General features: G+C 46.7%; 1 protein-coding gene and 1 long non-coding RNA gene across 3 annotated transcripts in view; one reads left to right on the top strand and one right to left on the bottom strand.

Moving 5' to 3' along the window:
• LOC134927929 (uncharacterized) overlaps positions 1–13,454 on the top strand; it is a 158,729-nt gene extending 145,275 nt beyond the window's left edge. The window contains exon 3 of the long non-coding RNA XR_010177779.1: positions 13,204–13,454. This is a non-coding gene — a long non-coding RNA (uncharacterized LOC134927929). The remainder of the gene's footprint in view (positions 1–13,203) is intronic.
• EXOC2 (exocyst complex component 2) overlaps positions 1–14,896 on the bottom strand; it is a 546,170-nt gene that overhangs the window by 289,083 nt on the left and 242,191 nt on the right. The window lies entirely within an intron of this gene.

The raw sequence follows: 14,896 nt of genomic DNA, 5'->3' as shown, positions 1-14,896 counted from the left end.
AGATTTTCCGGCATCCCAGTATGCAACGGGCCCGTCCATATATCCCCGCCTCCTTGTTCAGGCAAATCCGTTGTATTCCAAAGCTCAAGGCAGGAGCATCATAGATAGCCCTAATCAGGCGATAAGAACACCCATGCACACCCTTCCGTACAAGAAGTAAGCAGTTAGTGAGTAAAAGGATCTTCAAATCAGGTGTGTCAGGGTGGGATCCCGGTGGACTTAGGAGAAATACCATTATCAACGGTAAGTTCTTACGTATATTTCTCCAGCAGGGTCCACAGGTTATCCACAGAATAACAAAATAACAAAGGGATTTCCCAAAGCAATTTAGTGGTGGGGACGCTCCTGACTGGACAGGAGAATCCTTTACCCGAATTCAGAGCCATGAGAGGCAAAGGTATCCAAGGCATAATGTCTAATGAATGTGTTAATGGAATACCATGTGGCTGCCTTACATATCTGTTCTGCTGAAGCACCACGATGTGCTGCCCATGATGGACCTACCTTACGAATAGAGTGAGCAGAGACTTTAGCCGGAACAGGGAGCAGCCTGAGAATCTGCTTCTGAAATATTCTTCCAAAGCCAGTGTCTGCTTATCAGCAGGCCATCCGCTCTTGTGAAATCCATAGAGAATGAAGAGAGAATCTGTCTTCCTGATGGCACTGGTACGATCCACCAGGGACGTGCGGTGAGCTAAATGGCTCAATAGGCACTGGCTAGTACCAGAGCCAGATTTACACGCAATATACGAGACAAATGGTACATCTGGCCATTCTACACAGGTGCAGTAGTATAAACTCCTGGAAATTTTGTGAGTTTTGATCAGAGATGTGCGGAAGAGAAAGGAAGGTGAGGCACTGCCTCACCTGCCATAGACTTTTTACTCACAGTTTTGGCTATAAAAATGATTAGAATATTGCAAAGAAGATATTTCAAACATATTCTTTATATTTTTCATATAATTTATACAGTAAAAACGTTAGTATGACAGGAAAGGACCTGCCTCACCCCACCGCACGTCACTTCGATCCACGTAGATCCTTAATGCACGGACCACATCCAGCGATGCATCTCCCGCAGAAAGGCCCGGTACCTGGAAAGCTAGGACTACAATTTCTTCATTAAGGTGGAATCTAGACACCACCTTCGGAAGATACCCAGATCTAGTTCTGAGAACTGCATTATCTGTATAAAAAAAATCAGAAATGGGGAATGACATGATAATGCCCCTAAGTCTTATACTGTTCCAGCCATAGCCAGTAGAAAGAGAACTTTAGCTGTCAACCATTTAAGATCCACTTTATTAAGTAGTTCAAACAGGGCAACTTGAAGAGCTTTCAGTACTAGACTTAAGTCCCAAGGCACTGTATTAGGAACAAAAGGAGGTTGAATGCGCAGCATTCCCTGGAAAAAAGTATGCACATCCTGTAAATTGGCAATTTTCTTTTGGAATCATACAGTCAATGCCGACACTTGCACTCTCAAGGAAGCCACCTTCAAACCTTTATCCATTCTTGCCTGAAGGAATGCTAAGACCCTGGAAACTCTGAAAGACTTGGGGTCCATTTTCCGTTCACTGCACCAATGAATACAAGGTTTCCTTGTTCTGAGCATAGTTTGAATTACCTGTTGTGAGAATCCTCTTGACTTCAGGATAGAGGTTTCAAGAGCCACGCCATCAAAGACAGTCGATCCAGATGTCTGTGATAACAAGGACCCTGCATTAGTAGATATGGACGTTGAGGGAGCAGAAGTGGAACATCCATAGACATCCTCTGCAGATCTGTGTACCAATGCCTTCTGTGCCAAGCCGGAGCTATTAGTATCACGGCAGCTTTTCCTTGCTTTTTCTTTCTCACCACCCTGGGTAATAGGGTGATTGGAGGAAACACATAAGCCAGATGAAAATCCCATCTCACCGACAGGGCATCCACAAAGATTGCTCTGGTATCCTTTGTTCTTGACCCGTATGCGAGCACTTTGTTCAGCCGGGAAGCCATGAGATCTATCTCTGGCAACCCCCACTTGTCTACTAGAGTCTGGAAGACCTACGGGTGTAGAGCCCATTCGCTTGCTTGAATGGCGTGTCGACTGAGAAAGTTAGCTTCCCAGTTTAGGACTCCCGGAATGAACACTGCGGACAAGGCTGGATGATGAAGTTCTGCCCACTTTAGTATGTGACTTACCGCCTTCATCGCTTTTCGGATGCAAGTTCCTCCCTGATGGCTGAGGTAGGCTACTGCCGTTGCATTGTCCGAGCGGATCTGGACTGGTTTCCCCCGAAGAATGTCTTTTGCCTGAATCAGTGCCATGTATATGGCCCGAAGTTCCAATATATTTATTGGAAGGCAACTTTTCTTCCTTGGTCTACTGCCCCTGAAAACACAACCTTCCTGATACTGCTCCCCAGCCCTGGAGACTGGCATCTGTCGTCAGACTTTCCCAATCTAATATCCAAAAGGGTCTCCCCTTGTCCAGATGGGTTGTCCGTAGCCACCAGGCTAATAACCTTCTTACTTCTATTGTAAGAACCATAGTCTGTGTTTTTATCGTCTGATGCAACCCATTCCATTTGGCAAGAATCAGACACTGCAGAGGCCTCGAGTGGAATTGTGCATACTCCACCATGTCGATTGTTGACACCATCAAACCCATCACGCGCCCTGCTGCGTGAATGGATACCTTTTGACTGTGTAACAAGTCCTGAATCCTTGACTGAACCTTGGATATCTTGTTCAGAGGTAAAATTACTCTCTGAAGACTTGAATCCAGTATAGCCCCCAAGTGAGTCATCCGTTGTGACGGAACCAGAGACGATTTTGCCCAATTTATGAGCCACCCGTGGTTCTGCAGACATGTTATTGTCTGTTACAGATGACATAAGAGCAATTCCTGCGTCTGTGCCAGGATTAAAAGATCGTTGAGGTATGGAAATATTCTTATCCCCTGCTGTGCGGAGATAAGCTGCCATTACCACCATATTCTTGGTAAATACTCTGGGAGCTGTGGCTAACCCAAAAGGTAGGGCCTAAAACTGAAAATGATGTTGGAGGATAGCGAACCTGAGATAGCACTGATGGGACAGTGCTATAGTAACATGTAGGTAAGCATCCTGTATATCCAGGGATACCATATAATCCCCTGGCTCCATGGCCAAAATGATGGAAAGTAACGTCTCCATGTGAAACCGAGGTACCCAAATGTATTTGTTCAGTACTTTGAGATTGAGAATGGGCTGAAATGACCCATTTGGCTTCTGAACTAAAAACAGGTTGGAGTAGAAACCCTGTCCTCGTTGTGCAGGAGGAACTCAAATGACTACTCCTGACTGAAGCAATTTCTGAACTGCTTCTAACAAAGCCCTGGCCTTCGTCTCTACCCGAGACGGGCTGGTACATAAAAACCTTCAAGGAGGGTACTTCTTGAAGGCAAAAGCATAACAGAGATACCGCTTCCTGCACCCAGGCATCTGTTGTAGGCTGCTGACAAATCTGTGCAAACTGAAGAAGTCGGCCCCCCACTCTGGAGTCCCCCAAGTGGAAGCCCGCACCATCAGGCTGATGGCTTATTATCTGTTTTCCCAACCGGTCCTCTGGTAGCCCAATGCTTTTTAGTCTTACCAAACTTGTTGAATTGGGGCTGCTTGCCATCAGTGCATGTTTGCGATGTAGCCTCGCTGGATGAGCATGGCTACATCTGTTTATACATTATTTCAGAAGTTGTTGTAAAGATACGAGGGGCCTGCAATGCATAGGCAGAGTAGATACAATCTGACTTTCTGCTTGTGAACTGTAGTCTCTGACTAACGTTCTTGTGAAAGGTCAAGGCACAGAACCATATATAAGCAGCACTACATACCGAAGAAGTATGAATGTTCAGTTCGTTCACAAACTCGTTACAGAGCTCAACAGAGGCCACTCTAGAGCCATGATTTTCTACAACTAAGACGAGTGGTCTGCGACAGCAGGAGAGTATTGACAGACTGCAAGCTGCTTTTGGTGCTGATGCTCATGCCAAGCTTTGCGTGGAGTACGTTTTCTGCACGCTGGTTGCCCCATCAGCTGACTTGAGAGCAGAATTAGGCTCAGGTGACTTGGTGCCGTAACATGCTAGCCAGGTTTGATGGTGGTCGCTCAAACTTTGTCTGGGAGATCATCAGTAGTGAAGAATCCTGGAGCTACAGTTTTGACCCTGAGACCAAACAGTTGGCCCAGTGGACCGCAGTTGGAATTTACGTCATGATCGCACCATGGTCGAGCAGATGGTGGCTGTTTTTGTGGCCAAGACTGGTCATGTAGCTACCATACCACTCGTGCAGCAGCTCACTATCACTGGGGACTGGAACGCTAACCAATGCCTGCCGCAAGTGCTGGAAGCCATTTCCAGGAACCGTCCAGGAATCTCGTGCTTGTGGTGCCCTTTTTCATCAAAACAATGCATCTGCTCACAAGGAAGTGGTGGATTTTGTGGCCCATGAAAGCACCCTGGAGTTTGGTCATCCAATTGTCAGTCTGGACCTTGCCCCCTGAGACTTTTGTGTTCCCACAAATTAAGCACTAGATGCATTGGATTAGTTTTGAGTCACCGGAAGCTGCAGTGAAGACCTTCATCCAGTATGTAGAAGACATACTTGCTTCAGACTAGTCCAACTACTTCACCAAGTGATTGAGTGCAAGCAACTTTGCATAGGCTCTTCTAGCGAATATTTTGTAAAAAAGCAACGTAAATTTTGTATGTAATTAATACTTTTTGTGCATCCGGAAACTTATTTCACTCCCCTCATACAACATTAAAAAGGCCTTTGCAACAATCGGTTAAAATAGGATTTTGAATACCTACTGGTAAATCCTTTTCTATGAGTCCGTAGAGGATGTTGGGCCGCTCAAAGAACCATGGGGTATAGACAGGATCCGCAGGAGACATGGGCACTTTAAGACTTTCAAAGGGGGCTTGACCTGGCTCCTCCCTCTATAACCCCCACCAGACTCAGTTTGGAACTGTGCCCGGCGAGACGGACATTTCGAGGAAAGGATTTAACAACAAAGGTGAGCACGACACCAGCTCACGCCATAAGCATGCCGTACAACATGGCAGATAACTGAACACATGTCAACGGACATGAACAAGATTCAGCCAGAAGCTGAAAAAACCATAACACCAACTGTGTTTAACCAGAACTACACTGCAGATACAGTACGCACTGGGACGGGCGCCCAACATCCTCTACGGACTCATAGAAAAGGATTTACCGGTAGGTATTCAAAATCCTATTTTCTATTTCGTCCTAGAGGATGTTGGGCCGGTCAAAGAACCATGGGGATTATAACAAAGCTCTAAAACGGGCGGGAGAGTGTGGATGACTCTGCAGCACCGATAGACCAAAACTAAGGTCTTCATCGGCCAAAGTATCAAACTTGTAAAACTTAGCAAACGTGTTTGACCCCGACCAAGTAGCAGCTCGGCAAAGTTGCAATGCCGAGACACCCCGGGCAGCCGCCCAGGAGGAGCCCACCTTCCTAGTGGAATGGGCATTAACCGATTTCGGTAACGACAAGCCTGCCGCGGAATGAGCTTGCTGAATTGTTTGACAAATCCAGCGTGCAATGGTCTGCTTGGAAGCAGGACATCCAATCTTATTGGGAGCGTATAAAATAAACAGAAACTCTGTTTTACGCAATGGAGCCGTTCTGGCTACATAGATTTTCAAGGCTCTGACCACATCCAGAGACTTATCCGCACCCAGAGCGCCAGTAGCCACTGGCACCACAATAGGTCGGTTAATATGAAAAGAGGAAACCACCTTTGGCAGAAATTGTTGCCGAGTTCTTAACTCAGCACGATCTTCATGCAAGATCAAATAAGGGCTCGTGAGACAAGGCCGCCAACTCTGACACCCGCCTAGCGGATGCCAATGCCAATAAAATGACAACCTTCCAAGTGAGGAATTTCAACTCAACTTTACGTAAAGGTTCAAACCAATGTGACTGAAGGAATGATAACACCACGTTAAGGTCCCAAGGTGCCACAGGGGGCACAAAAGGAGGTTGGATATGCAACACCCCTTTCACAAAGGTCTGCACCTCAGGAAGTGAGGCCAATTGTTTCTGAAAGAAAATGGACAAAGCAGAAATCTGTACTTTAATGGAGCCCAATTTAAGGCCCTCATCCACATAATTTTGTAGAAAATGGAGAAAACGGCCAAGGTCAAATTTTTTCACATGAGCTTTCTTGGACTCGCACCAGGAAATATATTTCCTCCAAATACGGTGATAGTGCTTCGACATCACACCCTTCCTGGCCAGGATAAGAGTAGGTATGACTTCACTGGGAATACCCTTTTGGGCTAAAATCTGGCGTTCAACCGCCATGCCGTCAAACGTAGCCGCTGTAAGTCTTGATAGACGAACGGCCCCTGCTGCAGCAGGTCCTCGCGCAGAGGAAGAGGCCAGGGATCGTCGACCAGTAACGGCAAAAGATCCGGGTACTAAGTTCTCCTTGGCCAGTCCGGGACCACAAGGATCGCCGGAATGCTTGTCCTTTTTAGAAGCCTCAGCACCTTTGGGATGAGAGGAACCGGAGGGAACACATACACTGAGAGGAACACCCAGGGTGTTGTCAGTGCATCCACCGCGTCCGCCTGAGGGTCCCTGGACCAAGAACAATACCTCAGAAGTTTCTTGTTGAGGCGAGACGCCATCATGTCTAAATGGGGAACCCCCCATCGCTTTGTCAGCAGCGTGAAGACCTCCGGAAGGAGGCTCCACTCTCCTGGATTTAGGTCGTGTCTGCTGAGGAAGTCCGCTTCCCAGTTGTCCACTCCCGGAATGAATATTGCCGACAGAGCGCTTGTATGCCTCTCCGCCCAGCGAAGAATCTTTGTGGCTTCTGCCATTGCCGCCCTGCTTCTTGTACCGCCTTGGCGGTTTATGTAAGCTACTGCCGTGACATTGTCCGATTGAATCAGAACCGGCAGGTCTCGAAGATGATGTTCCGCTTGTAGAAGGCCGTTGTAAATGGCCCTCAGTTCCAGAACATTGATGTGAAGATGAGTTTCTGGACTTGACCATCTTCCCTGGAAGGTCACCCCCAGAGTGACTGCCCCCCAACCTCGGAGACTTGCATCCGTGGTCACTAAGATCCAGTCCTGGATCCCGAACAGACGTCCTGCAAGGAGGTGAGAGCTGTTGAGCCACCACAGGAGGGAGATCCTGGTGTAGGGAGATAGAATTATCTTCCGGTGCATATGCAGGTGGGATCCGGACCACTTGTCCAACAGATCCCAATGAAACACTCTGGCATGGAACCTCCCGAATTGGAGGGCCTCGTATGCCGCCACCATCTTTCCCAGCAATTGAATGCATTGATGAATGGAAACCGTTTTCGGTTTCAATAAGAGTTTTACCAAACTCTGAATTTCCAGAGCTTTCTCCACAGGGAGAAAAACCTTCAGCTGGACCGCGTCCAGAATCATGCCCAAAAACGCCAAACGGGTTGTCGGGATCAACTGTGACTTTTGCAAGTTCAGGAGCCAGCCGTGCTGTTGCAGAACTGACATGGACAGTGCAATGTCCTGTAACAACTTGTCTTTGGACTTCGCCTTTATCAGGAGATCGTCCAAGTACGGGATAATTGTAACTCCTTGCCTGCGCAGGAGAACCATCATTTCTACCATTACTTTGGTAAAAATCCTCGGAGCCGTGGACAGACCAAACAGCAACGTCTGAAACTGGTAGTGCGTATCCTGGATAGCAAACCTCAGGAATCTTTGGTGAGGAGGATAAATGGGGACATGAAGGTAAGCGTCCTTTATGTCCAAGGAGACCATGAACTCTCCTTCCTCCAGACTGGAGATCACCGCTCTGAGAGACTCCATCTTGAATTTGAATTTCTCTAGGAATAAGTTGAGAGATTTCAGGTTGAGAATAGGTCTCACCGAGCCGTCTGGCTTCGGCACCACGAACAGGCTTGAATAAAAGCCCTGCCGATCTAGGGGTACCGGGACCACAACCTGATTTAGACACAATTTTTGTACTGCACTGCAGACTAGTTCCCTTTCCTGAAGTGAAGCTGGCAAGGCTGATTTGAAAAACCGGCGAGGGGGCACGTCTTGAAACTCCAGTGTGTACCCCCTGGGATACAATCTTCAACACCCAAGGGTCTAGACCCGAGCGAACCCAGACCTGACTGAAAAACCTGAGACGTGCCCCCACCAGAGCGGGTCCCTGTAATGGGGACCCGGCGTCATGCGGTGGGTTTAGGAGGAGACGGGGAGGACCTCTGCTCCTGGACACCCGAGGAGGCGGGTGCCCTTTTTCCTCTACCTCTTCCTCTGGTAGCCTGAAAGAAGTTGCCTCGGCCCCTTCTATACTTGTTGGGCCGAAAGGAATGCATTTGATAATTTGGCTGTTTCTTTTGCTGCGTAAGAACCGAGGGTAAGAAGGTAGATTTACCCGCGGTAGCTGTTGATACTAAATCAGCAAGGCCTTCACCGAAAAGTTCTCCTCCCTTGAAGGGAAGGGATTCCATATTCCTTTTGGAATCAGCGTCAGCATTCCACTGATGAGTCCAAAGCGCACGTCTAGCCGCAATGGACATAGCATTCGCCTTAGCACTAAGGAGGCCAGCGTCACATACAGCCTCTTTCAAGTATGCAGCTGCATCTCTCATATAACCCAGCATCACCTGGATGGAATCTCTATCTAGATTCTCCCAATCAGAAGATAAAGTGTCTGCCCACTTTTCAATAGCACTACTGACCCACGCGGACGCAATAAAAGGCCTGAGAAACGTCCCTGTAGTAGTGAAAATAGCCTTCAGGGTAGCCTCCTGCTTACGGTCTGCCGGCTCCTTAAGAGTCGTCGACTGAGCTGCAGGGAGGGCTACCTGTTTTGACAAACGCGCCAGGGCTTTGTCTACAGTGGGGGGATTCTCCCACGGGTCCCTATCCGACTCGGGAAAAGGGTATGCCACGTTGATTCTTTTAGGAATCTGAAACTTTTTATCAGAGTTATTTCTAATGCTATCAAAGAGAGCATTCAGTTCAAAACAAGAAGGAAAAGTAACAGAGCGCTTTTTCTCCTTGTAAATCAGGACCTTGGTTTCAGGTGTAATAGGGTCCTCATTAATATTCAAGATATCTTTAACAGCTACAATCATATACTGAATACTCTTAGCCAATCTTGGATCTAATCTGGAATCAGCATAATCGACATCGGCATCAGAGTCCGTGTCGGTACCTGTGTCAACTAATTGGTCAAAACTACGTTTGTGTGACCCTGCAGGGTCTTGCAACTGCAATAAAGCGTCCTCTACTGTTCTCTACCACACCTGGGATTGAGACGCAGACTCATCAAACTTTTGATTTAATGATGCGACACTAGCATGCAAAGAATTTAACCAATCTGCAGACGGCGGTGCCGACATGGCCACTCTCAAAACATTTGGTGTTCCCAACAAATCGTCCCCCGGAGAGGAATAATCAGCCTGCGACATGTCGACACCTGAGAAACAGCACACACACCAAGCAGTGAGGGAACACAAAGGGAAAAAGCCAGCTCACATCCCAGCCCCAAATAAGCAGGTCTGTGAACACCAAAGATGTCCCAGAGCTGTCTGCGCTTGTTTTACATCAATAAATATGCCCTCTCATGTCTGTTTAGCCCCCTGGTACTTGCTGCGAAGAGGAAGGCCCAGCGACTTCAGCTTGTGGAGGAGGAAATGGCACAGGTGAGCCGTGAGGAAGAAGCTCCGCCCCCAACATGGTGCGCTTCTTCCCGCCTTTATTATTTAATTACATGCCGGCGGGGGTAAGGGGTCAGTGCCAGGGCACTGTAGGATTAAGCCAGCCTTATATATGAGGTAATATATACTCCCCAGGGTCCCCCCCCCCCCCCCGCGCCCTGCACCCAGCGGTGTGTACTCAGCGGGAGCTCGGCGCGCACTGTGCATAGCCGCTGTGCGGTACCTCTACAATGCCGTCTTGAAAGATGAAGAGAAGTCTTCTTTCTTCTTATACTCACCTGTCTTCTGACTTCTGGCTTGAAGAGGGGGGACGGCAAGCTGCGGGAGGGCGCATCCAGGAGAGCCCGGCGTTCGTCTCCCCTCAGGAGCTGAAGGCATCCTGTCAGCAGCAGCAGAGCCCTGGAACTCATCAGAAGTGGGTCTAGACTGCTCTCCCCTCTTGCCCACGAAGCAGGGAGTCTGTAGCCAGCAGATCTTCCCAAAATAAAAAACCTAACATTAAGTCTTTCAGAGAAACTCTAGGAGCTCCTCCTAGTGCCCTGTGTCTCGTCCGGGCACATTTCTAAAACGGAGTCTGGTGGGGGATATAGAGGGAGGAGCCAGGTCACGCCCCCTTTGAAAGTCTTAAAGTGCCCATGTCTCCTGCGGATCCAGTCTATACCCCATGGTTCTTTGAGCGGCCCAACATCCTCTAGGACGAAATAGAAAGTTTGCTTTAAGCAAAGATAGCAAAAGCCACCACTATGCTTATGACATTAATTGCATATATTAATGCATCCCAAATCACTTTTTACTTAATTAAGCAGCAATGATGATGAAAGAAGTTACATCCATACCTTGCCATAAAGGTATGTTGTTGTAAGACAGTGGTCAGTAGATGGGTCTAACCGAGAGGGGAATTTACATCCACAGATGGTGGAATTTGATTAGCTTTCATTGATACACAGCCAATTAGATGTTGCCCTCTATGAAGCACTCTTCCTTTCATGAATTGCAGGAATTTACTGAAAGAGTTGGGTGAAATTTGGATAAATTTGACACTTTGCACAATCATGGCTAAAATGACATTTATGAACAAAATTCTGAATATATTTGTTTGCAAAAGGTGATACACTACAGTCCCCAATGCTGGGAAAACAAATGAGTACTCCCGGTGCGGCGTGGCTGCGAGGTCCAATTAGTCCAGAGTCCCTTTTACTGCTTAAACGCGTTTTCGGATGTTGTATCCTTCCTCAGAAGCATGCTTCTGAGGAAGGATACTGCATCCGAAAACTCCTATTTGTTTTCCCAGCATTGGGGACTGTAGTGTATCATCTGGCAGTCCTGAAGGGACTCCAATTCCATCTGGATTTATGTGACTGTTGGGGAGGCTAACCAGAGAACTGATGATATATGCTTGTATGCGAGTGCATGTGAGTGCATTGTTGTATTAAATGTTTTATCTTTCATAAACGGGATTGCACTGTATTTATCCTTTTTAAGCCCTAGCTATATGAAGATCTACTTCTGTTGACCCTATGAGGGTGATACACGCGGACTCATCTGTATTTATGCGAGTGGGACCAATAAAATAATCCTTTGCTTTATGGTGCCATCTCTTATTTGCACTATTGTGTTGTCTTTCTCCAAGTTTTAGGAAGTAAAATCTGCAGTACGAAAAAATTGATTATTTATGAATTTAAGAGTGACATTTCTCACCTATTTATCTGCAAATGTGTAAGCTATTTATTCTATAAAGGTTATAAACGGTAGCACCACGAGTGGCCACCTTTTATTGTTATGATGATTGTCTAACTGGCTGACGCGATTTCTCCAGCTCTCCATTGCACCCTAAATGTTGCCCGCAGCTATAGAGTATGAGTGTTTGAGTCTGGGTTAAGCACTAGGGGAGGGTTAGGTTTAGGCTGCAGTAGAGGGTTGTTAAGATTAGGCTGCAGGAGGGGACAGTTAGGGTTAGGCTGTAGGAGGATGATTAGGAGTAGGGGTAAAATACTTAAACGGAAGCCATCTGCATTTTCAGCATCGGGAGTCGGACCAGCGGGATGAATTTCATACCCATCCTGTACCAGTGCTATGAGAATGGGCACATTTTCCGGGACATAATTGTGTGACCGGCAGTCAGGAGACCCCACCCCCTAACAATCCCGATAGTTGGCATGTCGACTAACAGGAACTATTCCCAGTCATTGGTGTACACGACAACTATAGAGTGGGAATATAATCTGTGGCAAGCGCAGCTTACCACTGAGCCCGCAGCATGGCGAACGCAGCAAGCCCGCAAGGGGCTTCGTTGCGCTCGAGCCCCCCCCCCCCCGCCCACCGGGCATCTCGAACCAGGATCCCGGCGTCTGTATGGTGACAGGCGGTCTCCTTACCACCGGTCACACATACCCAACCCGATTTGCCATTTAAATCTGAGGACTTGTGCAATACTTGTAACACTGGAAATATTTCAGATACATGCTGCAGCTGGGGCACTTCACAGATTTGCAAACATCTATTTAAATTTTGGTTCGAATTGGTTTTGCAGCCAACAGGCTGATAATTTTAAAATAAAAATAAAACTGACTAAACCTGAGCATTTACAGATGCGTCCTTCCTGGTCTAGCCTCCATACTTTATGAGCCGTGGCACACAGGGTGCATAAGAGCCTTTGGCCTTGGCCAGCGCCGGGCGTCTGTATTATCTGAAAATGCATCTTATTAAAATAGCCGTGTGAATAAGACTCACAAGTAGACTATGCCAATTAAAATATGTGGCATGTGTATATTTGCAGCTGTATCTGCAGATGAGATGCTACATTACAGTGTCAGTTGAAAACACTAACGTAGCATTTCATATGCACATACAGCTGCAGTCGCACACAGACTATACACACGCCACATATTATTTTAATCAGCATAGTCTGCTTGTGAGGCTTATTCACATAGCAATGCAAATAAGACATTTTTGGTGAAAAGACGTATGAAAAGATGCTTGTGTAAGTGAATGCGATCAGGCTAGGTGCGACCAGAAGGGCTGTTTAACGTGACTGCAGTAACAACAATGGAAGACACATCCGTAAACAGCAGACAGCTTTAATTCTCCTCTAGTAAGAAAGTGTTGTCTCATCAGTATCATTAATTAATGACAGCAGATAAAACTAAACATCACAGTGCATTAACCATAATTTGGATTGTATCTAACAGCATGTTACATCTACACCTTGTAGAATGGCAGGTCTGAATTTGAGACTCTTTTTATCCCCTAAGTTTACAAAACGCAAGAGGAAAACAAACACATGAATGAAACTCAATACTTCATTTAATCAAACGGTCAAAAGACTCTCCTTTAAATAATTACACTTTAAGTGGTTTCTTTCTGCGCGTTAGCCCGAACTTGCAACTATCATCTTGATTGTACTTTTGTTTGTTTGAACAGACCAGCTTCTAAACTCTCCTACTCTTTGTTCTCTTTCCCAGACCACCATAGGTTTTTCTGTGATTTGGGGAGTCCCATGGACACACACAGTCTGTAAAACAGCACAGTAATATTTCTGTATACAAGCGAGCCAATTTCAGCACGGTCTAGGATCAGTACTCGGCTCTAACCTCTGCTATTCATCACTGGGCTGTCCAATAAAAGTAGGAGGATAGAGATAAGAGATGTTTTTGTAAGTGACATGCCCATGTCTACAAATAGATTTCTAATGCATGCCAGGATGAGCTGACAACAAGGATTTACTAGATATATCGCAGGTTAAGTTGCCCTACCCTGTAATATAAACATTTCAAATCTACCATTTTGCAATTTATTCATAAATATAGATTAGAAAGAGACTAATGAAAAATTGACTCACTATAGTTCGCACACATAGGAAACACAATTTTGCATTTCAACCAGCAACAAAACATTCCGACTAGGAATATAATAAGAATTTACTTACCGATAATTCTATTTCTCGGAGTCCGTAGTGGATGCTGGGGTTCCTGAAAGGACCATGGGGAATAGCGGCTCCGCAGGAGACAGGGCACAAAAAAGTAAAGCTTTACTAGGTCAGGTGGTGTGCACTGGCTCCTCCCCCTATGACCCTCCTCCAGACTCCAGTTAGGTACTGTGCCCGGACGAGCATACACAATAAGGGAGGCATTTTGAATCCCGGGTAAGACTCATACCAGCCACACCAATCACACCGTACAACTTGTGATCTAAACCCAGTTAACAGTATGACAACAGAAAGGGCCTCTTAAAGATGGCTCCTTAACAATAACCCGAATTAGTTAACAATAACTATGTACAAGTATTGCAGATAATCCGCACTTGGGATGGGCGCCCAGCATCCACTACGGACTCCGAGAAATAGAATTATCGGTAAGTAAATTCTTATTTTCTCTATCGTCCTAAGTGGATGCTGGGGTTCCTGAAAGGACCATGGGGATTATACCAAAGCTCCCAAACGGGCGGGAGAGTGCGGATGACTCTGCAGCACCGAATGAGAGAACTCCAGGTCCTCCTTTGCCAGGGTATCAAATTTGTAAAATTTTACAAACGTGTTCTCCCCCGACCACGTAGCTGCTCGGCAGAGTTGTAATGCCGAGACCCCTCGGGCAGCCGCCCAAGATGAGCCCACCTTCCTTGTGGAGTGGGCTTTTACAGTTTTAGGCTGTGGCAGGCCTGCCACAGAATGTGCAAGTTGAATTGTGTTACAAATCCAACGAGCAATCGACTGCTTAGAAGCAGGTGCGCCCAACTTGTTGGGTGCATACAATATAAACAGCGAGTCAGATTTTCTGACTCCAGCCGTCCTTGCAATGTATATTTTTAAGGCTCTGACAACGTCCAACAACTTGGAGTCCTCCAAGTCGCTAGTGGCCGCAGGCACCACAATAGGTTGGTTCAGATGAAATGCTGATACCACTTTAGGGAGAAAATGCGGACGAGTCCGCAGTTCTGCCCTATCCGAATGGAAGATTAGATAAGGACTTTTATAAGATAAAGCCGCCAATTCAGATACTCTCCTGGCAGAGGCCAGGGCTAGTAACATAGTCACTTTCAATGTGAGATATTTCAAATCCACCTTTTTCAATGGTTCAAACCAATGGGATTTGAGGAAATCTAAAACTACATTTAGATCCCACGGTGCCACCGGAGGCACCACAGGAGGCTGTATATGCA

The sequence above is a fragment of the Pseudophryne corroboree genome, chromosome 5 (genome assembly GCF_028390025.1).
Source record: "Pseudophryne corroboree isolate aPseCor3 chromosome 5, aPseCor3.hap2, whole genome shotgun sequence".
In the NCBI taxonomy this organism is placed as follows: Eukaryota; Metazoa; Chordata; class Amphibia; order Anura; family Myobatrachidae; genus Pseudophryne; species Pseudophryne corroboree.
Note: the sequence above shows the minus strand (reverse complement) of the source record. Positions and strands in the feature narration are given on the sequence as shown.